The following is a 12,852-nucleotide window of genomic DNA, read 5'->3' as shown; positions in this document are numbered from 1 at the left end:
TAGAAAATAGAATAATCGCAGCGAGAATCAATAAGATGATGTTTTAGAACTGTCGGCAGGGGAGAAAAGGAAGAGATTATTCCTCTCACTGTTGGCCTCTGTTTTGCAATCTTTCCGTTCCGTAGTCCTTTGGTTCCCAGGTCTTGTCATGCGTCTTTGTTAGTCATGTTACTCCTTCAGGGCTGGTTTCCTGGCATCATTAGACTGTGTCTATGGGAAACAGCCTTGCCCTGGAAACCCAGAGTTCTAGATTCTAAATCAAAGTCTCCCAGGAAGAGTGGACTTGTCTGAAGCAGGAGCATTAGATAGATACTCCTTTAAGACTTTATCAGTAAATAGCAGTCTTAGTCTTTTAGTTCTGTGGGGGCAAATTTTACGGTTACCATGGTTATCTGGCTAGATATTCATTTATATGGAATTAATTATGCTAACTGGAATGGTTGCATTCTCTCTTCATGAAGAAAGTGCTGCTCTCTTTTATTGCAATAAGAAATCATCTGGTGATCAGGAGTTAACACCAGCCAGTTCCATTTGATGGGAGGAAAAAATGTTCATTTTACAGAATCCAGAGCCTTGAGTTGATATGAAAAATGATTATATGGAGACTTCAAACCATGAAATAATTTCTTTATTTAATAGAACAGATATGAATGAAAATTTCTCCTTGGCTAGGTCCTGTGAGATGTAAGTGGATACAGAAGCACAAAAAAAATCTTAATGTCATGAAACTTTCATTCTAATGGAAAGAGAGAAATAGGCCCAATAAATAGGTTTAGCGTACAAACACACATACACACACACACACTATATATACATATGTACACACATGCATACATATGTACATACATTCATGTAACTGAGGGAAAAGAAGAATATTGGGCATTTAGGATCCATGAGAAAGGTGCTGTTTGAAATAGGGTGGTCAGGAAGCCCTCTATGCTAAAATGACCAGAAGGAAGACAAAGGCTGAGCTACAAGGGGGTCTGGAAGAAGCACCTCAGAGAAGATGTAAAGACTCAGGGCAGGAAGTGGACCAGGCCTTGTGTCAAGAACAGAAGAGGCAAGAATGACTAAGGCTGACTGAGTGAGAGGGATGTGGTCAGAGCTGTCCTATGAGTAGCAAGGGAGTCCAGATCATGCAGGGTCTTGCAGCTTCTGGCCGTGATTTGAAGTGAGATAGGAAATCACCGGCAGCTCTGAACAGAGGAGTAATTTGAATTATATTTTACCAGAGTTACTCTGACTGCAGTTTTAAAAGTAGACTGCTCTAAGGGCCAGGATTAGAAGCAGGGGGACTAATGAAGAGTCTTTAGATACTCTCTGTCTTGAAGAAGGGATGGCAGGAAATTAAATAAAACAATACAATAGTGTATGTGCCCCAGTACAAAAATGAAACAAACAGAGAAAACCCCTTGACAATAGTCCTCAACATCCTGAGAAATGCAATCACCGACCAGCTGAATATGAAGAGTCAGATTAAAAGGAAAAAGCCAATGGGGATGAAAAATGCACATTCTTTAACAAATTACATAAGTCCCTAATACAGGGTTCTGACATATATTATTTTACCTACTTTTCTTAAAGGGAAATTTATGAGACAGACACATGCAGACAAAAGGAAAATTTGAAATCCAAATGTGTAATGTATAATGCAGCCTCTATTGTCTGAGGATCCACTAATAATTAAAGTAAGGCCTAAAAATTAAGTTTTAAAATATTAAAACAATATAAGAACTCAGTTTACAGAAACACAAAAAAAATCTAAAATTTTTGAGCACTGAATAACAGCTTCAAAACCCATATTTCGTTGAATCCCCACAACAGCCTGTGAGGTAGATGAAAAGAAAGAAACTGTAACGCTGAAGTAGTAGATGACCTATTTCAGGTCTCATAACAAGTTGATATGAGGCATCGATTCAGATTTAGATGTCTAACTCTAGAATCTCATTTTCTTCTCTTATATCACAGCTTCCATGGTCTTACTTGAGTATTTCTTTTTCTTTGAATTTCTTAAAATACATATTGCATAGCCAAATAATCAAATAACTTAAGACTGATAAGTACTGTCAATAGCTTGTCTTGATATGGCCAAGTTGTACCCCATTGGTGTGTCCACAGAATTTCTGGCAAAGTAATATAAGAATAGAATGCTATGTCCATTCATGATGAAGCCTGCTGATGTGGTTCTTCTATGTTTGAATGGAAACAAAAAGCTTTTAATGAAAAAAACTGGTGAGAAAAACTTTTAAAATGTCCTTTCCTCCAGTTATTTCTGATGAATGCCCCATCCATTAGTATTTTTCCTTCTCTTCTAACTCTTTACAGTGAGATCCTGATTCAAATTCTCTTAATAAAACTTATCTCTCATTTGCTGTTGATGAGAATGTAAACTAGACAACCCCACTATGGAAAACAGTATGGAGGTTCCTAAAAAAAAAAATCAAGAGTTATCATATGACCTATCAACCTTCTATTGGGTATCTAACCGAAAAATTGGAAACATTTATTTGTAAAGATAAATGTATCCTTATGATCACTGCAGTGTTATTCACAGTGGTCAAGACATGGAAACAACCAAAGTGTCCTTGGACAGATGATTGGATAAAGAAGATGTGGTACATATATACAATGAAATACTACTCGGCTATAGAAAAGATCAATTGCTGCCATTTGTGACAACATGGATGGATCTTGGTAATACCATTCTAAGAGAAATAAATCAGGCAGAAAATGTCAAGAACCATATAATTTCACTCTTATGTGGGATATAAAACTGAAAAGAACAAATGGACAAACAAAACAAGCAATAACTTATAGACACAGATGAAAGTACAGTAGTTAACAGAAGGAAAGAAGGTAGGTTGTAAAGGGTAAAAAGGGTCACAGATATGGTGATGGAAGAAAATTTGACTTTGGGTGTTGAACACTTAATGCAATATATAGATGTCGTATGACAGAATTATACACTTAAAAATCTACGTAATTATAATAACCAATGTCAGGTCAATTATTTAACTTAAAAAAATCAGTCATAAGAAATCTTGAAAAACAAGTATACATTTTTCAACAAATATACAGTCACTGTTTGGAAAACAAATGTGTTCTCTTCTACTACCTAAATAAAGAGATGGAAAAAATGTCTCAAAAATAATTCTGAATTCTCATGATAAGATTATGTGCTCTGCACTCTCAAAGTCTGAGAAGTAAAATAAATCTCAGTGAAAACTTTACCTTATTACATGAAGAATTACAACGCAGATTTAATTTTAAAAAAAGCGACATAATTAAAAAGTCCCTGCTTACATATTTAAAAGGTCAGTGCCAAAACTTGACACAAGAAAATGTGCTTCAAATTGCTCCTTTGAATTTAAATTCCTCTTTAAATGTTTCTCTACAAAGTCAATCACTGCAGGGTACAAGTATTTCAAGAATTTTAGAACTGAAAATATATCTTAAAGTAAAATATACCACTAGCAACATTCTATAAAACCTCAAGAAAGAACCTGACATTGTTTGAATTTCTTAAAAGATGTACAATATATTTAAATACATTTAAAGATCACTTGATGAAATGTAACTGAATATATTTTTCTGAGTTTATCATAAAGAATTATAAAATAATTTTTAATAGAATAAACAAAATAACTATTGCAACTCCAAAACATTGCAAAAAAAATTAATCACTGACCGGCAACCTCACTGGAGAAGTGTCCTTATGTAATTTAGGGATTCGGTCAGTAATTTATTGAATAAATACACTTGCATTTTTCAAATACTTTTTCTCAAAGTTTTAACTATAAAGAGATACTGAATATATTTTTTTTATTTTTCATTATATTTTATATACATATACACAGATATATAATCTGTACTCACAAATAAAAAAGACATCATATCACTCAAAATTTAGCCCTGTTTTTCTTATAATTGATATTTTGCTATTTATTTTGTGCTTTTTAATTTGTGTCAAAGCTGTAGTTTCACCCTGGTTGATTGGCTCTGTGGTAGAGCATCGGCCCGGCATGTGGAAGGCCCGGGCTCGATTCTCGGCCAGGGCACACAGGAGAAGCGCCCATCTGCTTCTTCACCCTTCGCCCTCTCCTTTTTCTTTCTATCTCTCTCTTCCCCTAATGCAGCCAAAGCTCCACTGGAGCAAAGTTGACTGGGGCGCTGAGGGTGGCTCTATGGTCTCTGCCTCAGACACTAGAGTGGCTCCGGTTACAATGGAGCAATGATCCAGATAGGCAGAGCATTGCCCCCTAGTGGGCATGCCAGGTGGATCCCAGTCAGGCACATGCAGGAGTCTGTCTCTTTGCCTCTCTGCTTTTCACTTCAGAAAAATACATTAAAAAAAAAAGCTGTAGTCTCCATGTTCACCTAATATATGGATAACCTTTTACTATTTTTTCATTCTCATCACATTAAATGTAATATAAGTTGATGTTCAATTCATGAGTCTTAATTATCATATTTATTTTAATAAATATAATGGAAAATAGCCTGACCGGTGCTGGCACTGTGGATTGAGCATTAGCCTGACGTTCTGAGAGCCCTGGTTCAAAACCCTAGATCACTGACTAGAGCACGGACTTAATGGCTTGATCGTGGGCTTGCCAGCTTGAACATGGGGTCATCAGCATGATCCCAAGGTCATTGGCTTGAGCTCAAGGTCACTTGTTTGAGCAAGGTGTCACAGGCTCAGCTTGAGCTCTTTGGTCAAGGCACACGTGAGAAACTATCAACAGAACAAGTAAAGTAACCCAACTACAAGTTGATGCTTCTCATCTTTCTCCTCTCCCTCGTTCTCTCCCTTCCTATCTCTCTTTTTCTCTAAAATCATAATAATAATGAAAAATAAGAAAATAACTTTAATCCACCCTTATATATTTACATTAGGAATTAATATGAGGAGCTAATAACATATTCTTAAACATAAGAATATATTTAGTTAATAAATTATATAAATTTTTTAACATTTTTTTATATTTTTGTATGTTTTTTTTGTGTGTGTGTGACAGAGACAGAGAGAGTCAGAGAGAGGGACAGACAGACAGGAAGGGAGAGAGAAGAAAAACATCAATTCTTCATTGCAGTTCCTTAGTTGTTCATTGATTGCTTTCTCATATGTGCCTTGACCAGGGGGCTACAGCAAACCCAGGAACCCCTTGCTCAAGCCAGCAATGTTAGGTCCAAGCTGGTGAGCCTCTCTCAAACCAGATGAGCCCGTGCTCAGCTGGCGACCTCGGGGTTTCAAACCTGGGTCCTCCATGTCCCAGTCAGATGCTCTATCCATTGCGCCACCACCTGGTCAGGCATATTATATAAAGTTTATATCAACACTTTAAGCCCTAGCCATCTTTCACAAGATAGTAGGACTTGAAACATTTGTCTGCATATGTCTTTATGCCAGCTATTAAGCTATAGTAAAATGAATGGTGAACAAAAAGTAAACAAAGACTACTAATTCAAAGGGACTTCCTCATAGAAAGAGAAAACTAACTAGGTAAAACAAAGACATTGTTTAACTCAAGACAAAGTGAAAAATACCACCACCAGTAATGTTCAGAGAAGAAAGAACAAATGAAAGAGTTGATACTGCATTTTACAGTTTTAAAACAATTCACTGAAGAGTAAAATAAACTAAAGGAAATCATAATTAACTGAGCTAGCAATAGAAATTCATATGATGAATAATGAAATTTTTACTCTGAGTCTGGTAAGAAATTACAGAAAACTTTAGAAAAGCATAATAATAGAAGTCCAAAGCATGTTTACAATAATATTTTATTTCTTTTATATAGATTTACTTAATATAGGTAGATTACCTGTTTAACATATGCATATACCTATATTATCTATATGTAAATATAGATATTTACACATATACGTAAACTTTACCTACAGATAATATAAGTAAAAATTTCCCTACATGTAAAAATTGGTAATAAGAAACTGAAGCATTCAAGTATATATGCTTATATAAACATGTAATATATATGCATATATATATGATCAAAATTTTATAAATGCAGACATAGGTATATCTATGCATACCATTTAAAAAAAACTGTGGCCAAGTTGAAATTTACTTCCTTGAAGCAACCTTTTTTCTTCCTAAGTGTGAGTTCAGTGCCTTAACTCTACACTATAGGGGGCAATATCGTTATATTATGTTGTGTTACTGTTTCTTTTACCAAACTATAAACTTCTTGAAGACAGGGATGGTGCTATACAGAGCCCTACCATCTTTAGCATAATGTTTATTAATTCTATTATTTTCTTGTGTGAATACATTTATTTGAAAGGATCCAGAGATTAATAAAATTTTTGCAAAATCATCCTGTGAGTGACATTCCAAAATTAATGGTTCAATTTCATTAATACCTTTGTCTGCCTCCTCTTTAAAAATTCAGTTATAGGCCTGACCTGTGGTGGCACAGTGGATAAAGCATCGACCTGGAAATGCTGAGGTCGCCGGTTCGAAACCCTGGGCTTGCCTGGTCAAGGCACATATGGGAGTTGATGCTTCCAGCTCCTCCCCCTTCTCTCTCTCTCTCTGTCTCTCTCCTCTCTCGCCCTCTCTATCTCTCTCTCTCTCTCCCCCTCTCTGTCCTCTCTAAAAATGAATAAATAAAATAAAAAAAATAAAAAATAAAAAAAATTTAGTTACAAATAAATATACAACAAATGGGGGGGAAGGGTGACATAAAACTAAATTTTTCTTCATGTTTAAAAACAGAGGTCACAATATCTGACAATACAACTTTTTTTTTATAAGAGGGAATGATATCTTCCATGTTCAAAAGTGATACTATAACCCTCCACAAAAAGGGCATACTCTTTTCTTTCTGATGATTCTCCTATATGTTCATTATGATAGATTTGCAAAAAGTTCGACTGAGTTACTGCACCTCCCTAAATAAGTTAATCACCAGAAGCTCAGAGTTACTGCATCTCCCTAAATAAGTTAATCACCAGAAGCTCAATATATCTTCATAAAGCTTAGAATTACATCTTCATTTTTTAATTAAAGGCCTGACTATGTTTATGACAGTTACAAAATTTAATATGTGCATGTTTACTTAGCTGAAAAATTAAATTCATCAGCTTACCTGCTAGTCACTACGGGTTTTATAATAACAAGAAAAATGTAAGTAACCTTAATGTTATTCTGTCAAAATCAATTGGATGAATGATGTTCTCCCTTCATTATATGAGGGAGAGGAAAGAAAAAGAGATCGTATGGAGAATAAGGTTTAGAAAATAAGGGAAGAACATACCCTTTCACAGACTAGTTAAAGCAGGACTGTGAAAACACAAGTATACACTAGAATAAAGTTTTACTTTATGTTCCAAAAATTTTTAAACCATTTAATATAATTCAGCAATATAAATGGTTATGTGGCTCACTTATCAAATTTGGCTGTTAAATTTTTCTAGAAAGGAATATTTATTGTTTTATTAGTAAACATTGTTATAAAATGGATTTAAGAATTCATATTTCGACTACAGTATACAACCAATTTCTGAGTGAATTTATGAAGGAAAAACGATTACACTATTTTACATGTAATTATAAAATGCACAGTAATACTGCTATGTAATATTTTTTAAATTATACAGCAAACAGTAGTAAATTTATAGCTTGATATATAAAAGTTTTAGGGCCTAAAGATAGTCTCCAAACCATACTAACACCTGCCCTATGCCCACCCAGATATATTATACACAAGAGAAGATTTAAAATGTTACAATGGTAGACTTATTTAAACAATTTTATTTACTTAATCCATTTGGTGTAAAGTCTTAATTCTTGGGGACCTTAAATCTTCAGGAGCAGGAGTATTATTCCCCAGCCTTGGAAAAGGCATACATCTCCTCTTCTATAACTTGTCCTTGGTATACATTTGCCTCTGTCCAGTGAACTGAAAATCTCAGTGTGGGGACATGTCTTGTGCACCTGCTGAATTACCTCTCCCTATCTGTTCACACGTCTGGCCCTCATTTTCAGCTACTCTTTCTCTCCACATAGCATTCTTGTCCTTTACCTAGTGAAATGTTACTATTATTTCCAAGTCCAGCTCAGGTGTCTTGACTCTTTTCCTGACATTCTCGGACTTCCACTCGCCCCCATCCAGGGACACAATGACTTTGATGGACCCTGGGTTTCTCCATTTTTGTGGAACAGTTTCATCAGTAAAATGGCTTAGAGATTATACACAGAGTAGGTCAAAACTATGTTTACAGTCTGCGAGTATGCAAAACACAGAATTTATTCTTGTATTATCTATTTATTAATTATCCTATTATTTTCCACATATATGCCTCTATATATGTAGCTAGCTGACTTAAAAAAAATGATATATTCAGAAGATCCCAGTCTAGGAAGACAGACCAACAGTCCATTATATTACACTCAGATCATGTTAGGAGAGGTGAACACTTGTGCTAAGGAAATACAAGTAAGGCTCCAACCCTGATTCAGGTTGTAAGTGAGGTACTTCAGGTTTGTGTTGATCAAATCTTCAAATAATACTTTTATCTGTACAAGTAATGAAAGAAAACTTGCAGAAAGTAAAGGATATAAAAAGGTAAAAAAATTAAATCACCTGCAATCCTAGCATATAAGGTGGAGTTGTGCATTGAAGAACATGAAATACGTCACCAGGAGAAAAGACAATTTGCATTCCAGATGTAAAAAAAAGCAAGTAGCAGTGAGACGGCATCACGAAATCAGAGCAGATGCTAGAGTGCTGGGGCCACAGCATGTGTTACATGAAACGTGAACCAAGCCAACCCGTTCTGGCTCCGCAGAGAGGCTCGCTGGGGCACCGAAGGCAGACGAGGACAAGCAGAAAATGCAAAGATAGTGAACACTCACTCAGGAAGCACCAAGGGACCAAGACTCAGAATCAAGCAAGGCGAGAGCAATTTCTACATATTCTTTTTCCCCTGAGACAAAATATTTCAGTTGGTGGGTGATAAAGACTGTCATATTTCAAAAGCCTGCACAGTGATAGTTCTCTCTGCCTCCCGTGGGGGATTTACTCATACGAAACATTTCACGTTCTTCATTTTTTAATTCTTTATAACGTCACTAAAGACAGGCAGAGAAATTTCTCACATTTGACCATTACAGAAATGGAGTCTCAGAGACGTGCAGTGTTTCACTCAAGGTCAAAGAGGTTCAAAATAACAAGATCAAGACTCACACTTCCCTTTCTCTCCTTTCCAGAAAAGGACCTGGATATTCAGACCTATAAATGCTACAGTGGGCAGCACAGACAGCTGCAGCAAGGGGCAGGGTGGGGCTGGGGGAGTCTATACTGCTATTCAAATTATTCATTAGAAATGTTTCTTTTTTGCCTTGATTTATTTAGATAATTGCTTTATTTTTTTCATTTTCTTGAATTATGTAGCTATGTCATTAATCTAATTTGACTGTTTAAAAGCTTATAGGCTTAATAAAGAATGAGAAAAAGAATGATAAACTAATTTTCCAGACACATTTGTAAGCTTTTCAATAGTGACATGAATATGAATATTTCATAATTGCGTATTTTCTTTCTGAAGACCAATAGCCATTTTAACATAGAAACCATTACTAGAATTACCAGATGGGAGCTTTATTTGCTTTTAAAGTGGGTTAGAAATAGTATCAATTAGTCACTGATAAAGGCCTATAAGAAGTTGAGAGATTTTTCATAATTTAGCTCCACGATAATTTTAGGTATCATCGGCAAAACAAAAAATACAAAAACGTTTGTAAAAAGCAACATATGTCTTGACAATTTTCTAATCATCTGTGTGTAAAATACTCAATTCTTCTGCGCAGATGGAACTTTCCATATAACACATTTGTACTTTCAAGCCTACACAAGATTACTAAGAATTAGTAATCCGCATTTCTACAATTTGTTTTAATCTGATTCTACCCAGTTAGAGCCCAAAGTTGTGTTCGTTATTTCCATAGAAAAAGAGGTGACTGCTCATATAAAAGACAGAGAAGGCGCGTGTTGAACTGAAAGCTGAATTTATTCAGAAACGGCATTAAAAACTAGACTCCGCCTGTGTTAGTAAAAATAAAAGGGAAAGATGCCAGATGGAAAGCAACCAAATGCTGTTCTTTCAGGAACTAAGTTATCGTGATGGGGGAAATACTGAGAGAGGAAAAAGGAATTTTCATCAGGACACCCTGGGAAAGTTTTCTGGGTTCAGCTGCCAGTGAAGAAGCAGAAAACAGTTATTATCCAAACGTCTTATTCTTAACCTGTGGTGGCACAATGGATAAAGCTTTGACCTGGAACGCAGAGGTCTCCAGTTCAAAACCCTGGACTTTCCCAGTCAAGGCACATATGGGAGTTAATACTTCATGCTTCCCCCATCCCTTCTGCCCTTCTCTAAAATGAAAAAAAGTTTTTAAAAAATTCTTCAAACATCTTAAAAAAAATCTATAAGAAAAACGACTGAATGGTTTAGACTAGGGAACGCATTTTATAGTGGCCTTTCTGTGATATGTGAAACTTATCGATTGCACTCTCTCCCTAAAATCAATAACTGATCATTGTGTTTAACCCCCTTTCGGTATGTTTATTTAGTCAGTACTGGCATCTCTTCTATCCTTCCCACAGCCTTTGTACGTGTTTGGATCTCACTCACCTTTTGCAGACACCACACACATTAATGCGCTTACATGCCCACCTCTGCCTCCTGGACCAGTTAAGAAAAGAAACCGCCCCTGCTAGTGTAGGCTCTGAAAAGAAACCGCCCTGCTAGTGTAGGCTCCCCAGAGAGCCAGCTGTGACTAAACATGTATTTGCTCTCTCAGGAATAAAAGGAACTGTGTTGAGACCTCTCTTGCTTGAGTGTCTCCAAAAATGTAAGCTCTATTGAAGCATCTCATTTGGGGCTTGATAAAATACCTGGGATCAGAAAGCCTCTCTCATATTCCTATCAGTTGGGATTTGGAAAGCCTGACTGATGCTAATCACCAAATTTTCTTTTTTTAAAAAATAAAAAATAGATGATGACTGTGACAATATGTGCTGGGTTAGGCCAGGAATGTAATATTTAGTCAGAACATTTGCTTCATCATATCTTTAAGAAGCAAACAGGATTCAGGCAGATATATAAATATTTTGTGGTTTCAGATTACATGCAGGGAGCTTAATTTCACATTCAGATCTTCAATGATTATTAAGAGTTATTTAGAGCTTCAAACATAACATTATATTTAATGCATAAAAATTTATTCTATTTTTATAGTGGAAAGACTGTGAAAATAATTCATTCATACCTGATATCCTCATATATTTACCTGAAAACAGTAATCCATCAACATACTTCCATGAACACAGTCGGTGTCTTGATACTAAGTGATACATATAACCATACCACATGGACTCTCAAATAGATATGTATCCTTGCTTCAGAAATAAGAGAAGTATATTTTCCCTTGCTTTGCCCAAAAAGAAAGTGAGTTTAAGGAAGAGAAGGTCTTGGTTTTATTGTATTTTATTCTTACACTTTGGAGAACTATTGAAAAAACGGTTAAAATCTTCTGATCTATTAACCTTATTAATATAATAATTCATGACTCTTGTAAAGTTCTTCTAGGCTTAAACATAACCTTCAGGTTATTTTAGTAGTTTCTTTACAGATGATGATTAGGATATAATATATATCTTGTATGTATACCAAAAGCATAATAGCTAGGTTTTCCAAAAATTATAGCTCTTAAAGAGAAACCAATATCTCAGAAGGTACTATTTTATTCATGTCAATGTTTTCAGATGTGGAGAAGTTAATTAGAGATGCTTACAGCATTGCAAATGCCTTATGCATTAAAAGACATCAATGTATCATTCAGGAATCATGTTATCTATATGACCTGTACACAAAAAAATAAAAAGTTAAGAACTCTAATGACCCAAATGTATTGATAAATAGGCAGGAAAACCAAATCAAACTCTACAGTGCACTCTTGTGTTTGTCCAGGTGTAGATGGGATCAATCTGGCAAACTAAGTTTGGGGCAGACATTGACACTGCTAGTCCTAATCAGTGTTCCAATGGCTATAAGTTCGAGTATTGCTATTAGAAGTGGTCAAGAAAATTTCTGTTAGACTCGACATTTGAAATGAGACTTAAATGGTGATGAGAAGGCAGGCATATGAAGCCTGGAGAGGAGAAAGTATAACAGAAAGAATAACAAGTTCAAAGGCTTTAAAAGGAGAAATTTCTTTGTATGGCCAGTAGCCACGGCCACCATCACAGCCGCCTGGCCCATGCAGGTTCGCATTTTGATTCTGGCAGACGGTAATGAAACAACGGAGCCAAGAACTGGTAGGCCATTAGCTTTAATCCGAGCTTGCACCTGGTGGTCAAGTAAAAACACACTGGGCTCCAAAACCCACTCATTTAGTGCTCACAAAGCTACTGACTTATCTGAGTTTCCTAGGATCAAACATTTGGACCTCACCAGCCTTATTTGCCTCTATTTCCCATCTCCTTCTCTCTGCACAAACTCTGCACAAACTGGCTTCTCCTTCAGCACTCCGCCATCTTGGCTGCCTCTCCTCTCCTCCACATTGCATTTCTCTACTCTCCTTTCTCTGCTCTCTCCTCTAATGCTGAACTCAGAAACCAAGAGAGAGCAAGCTCCTGGTCTGCCCCATTTTATAGTGTAGAAATCAAAACCTTTAATCCAATATACAAACAAGGAAGTCTCTGATACAAAGTCACTTAGGGTGGGAAAGGCTTAGTCTTAAAATTAAGCCTTAGGCTATAAATAACCCTGCCTGCTTACAGCTTGTCCCCCACACCCAATGCAAACTGTAAGCGAGCAAACCTG

The 12,852-nt window shown here is 36.0% G+C and overlaps 1 protein-coding gene across 6 annotated transcripts in view; it reads right to left on the bottom strand.

The window, feature by feature from the left end:
- The window catches only part of PCDH7 (protocadherin 7), a 431,933-nt gene that overhangs the window by 330,568 nt on the left and 88,513 nt on the right, over positions 1-12,852 (bottom strand). The window lies entirely within an intron of this gene.

The sequence above is a fragment of the Saccopteryx leptura genome, chromosome 5 (genome assembly GCF_036850995.1).
Source record: "Saccopteryx leptura isolate mSacLep1 chromosome 5, mSacLep1_pri_phased_curated, whole genome shotgun sequence".
In the NCBI taxonomy this organism is placed as follows: Eukaryota; Metazoa; Chordata; class Mammalia; order Chiroptera; family Emballonuridae; genus Saccopteryx; species Saccopteryx leptura.
Note: the sequence above shows the minus strand (reverse complement) of the source record. Positions and strands in the feature narration are given on the sequence as shown.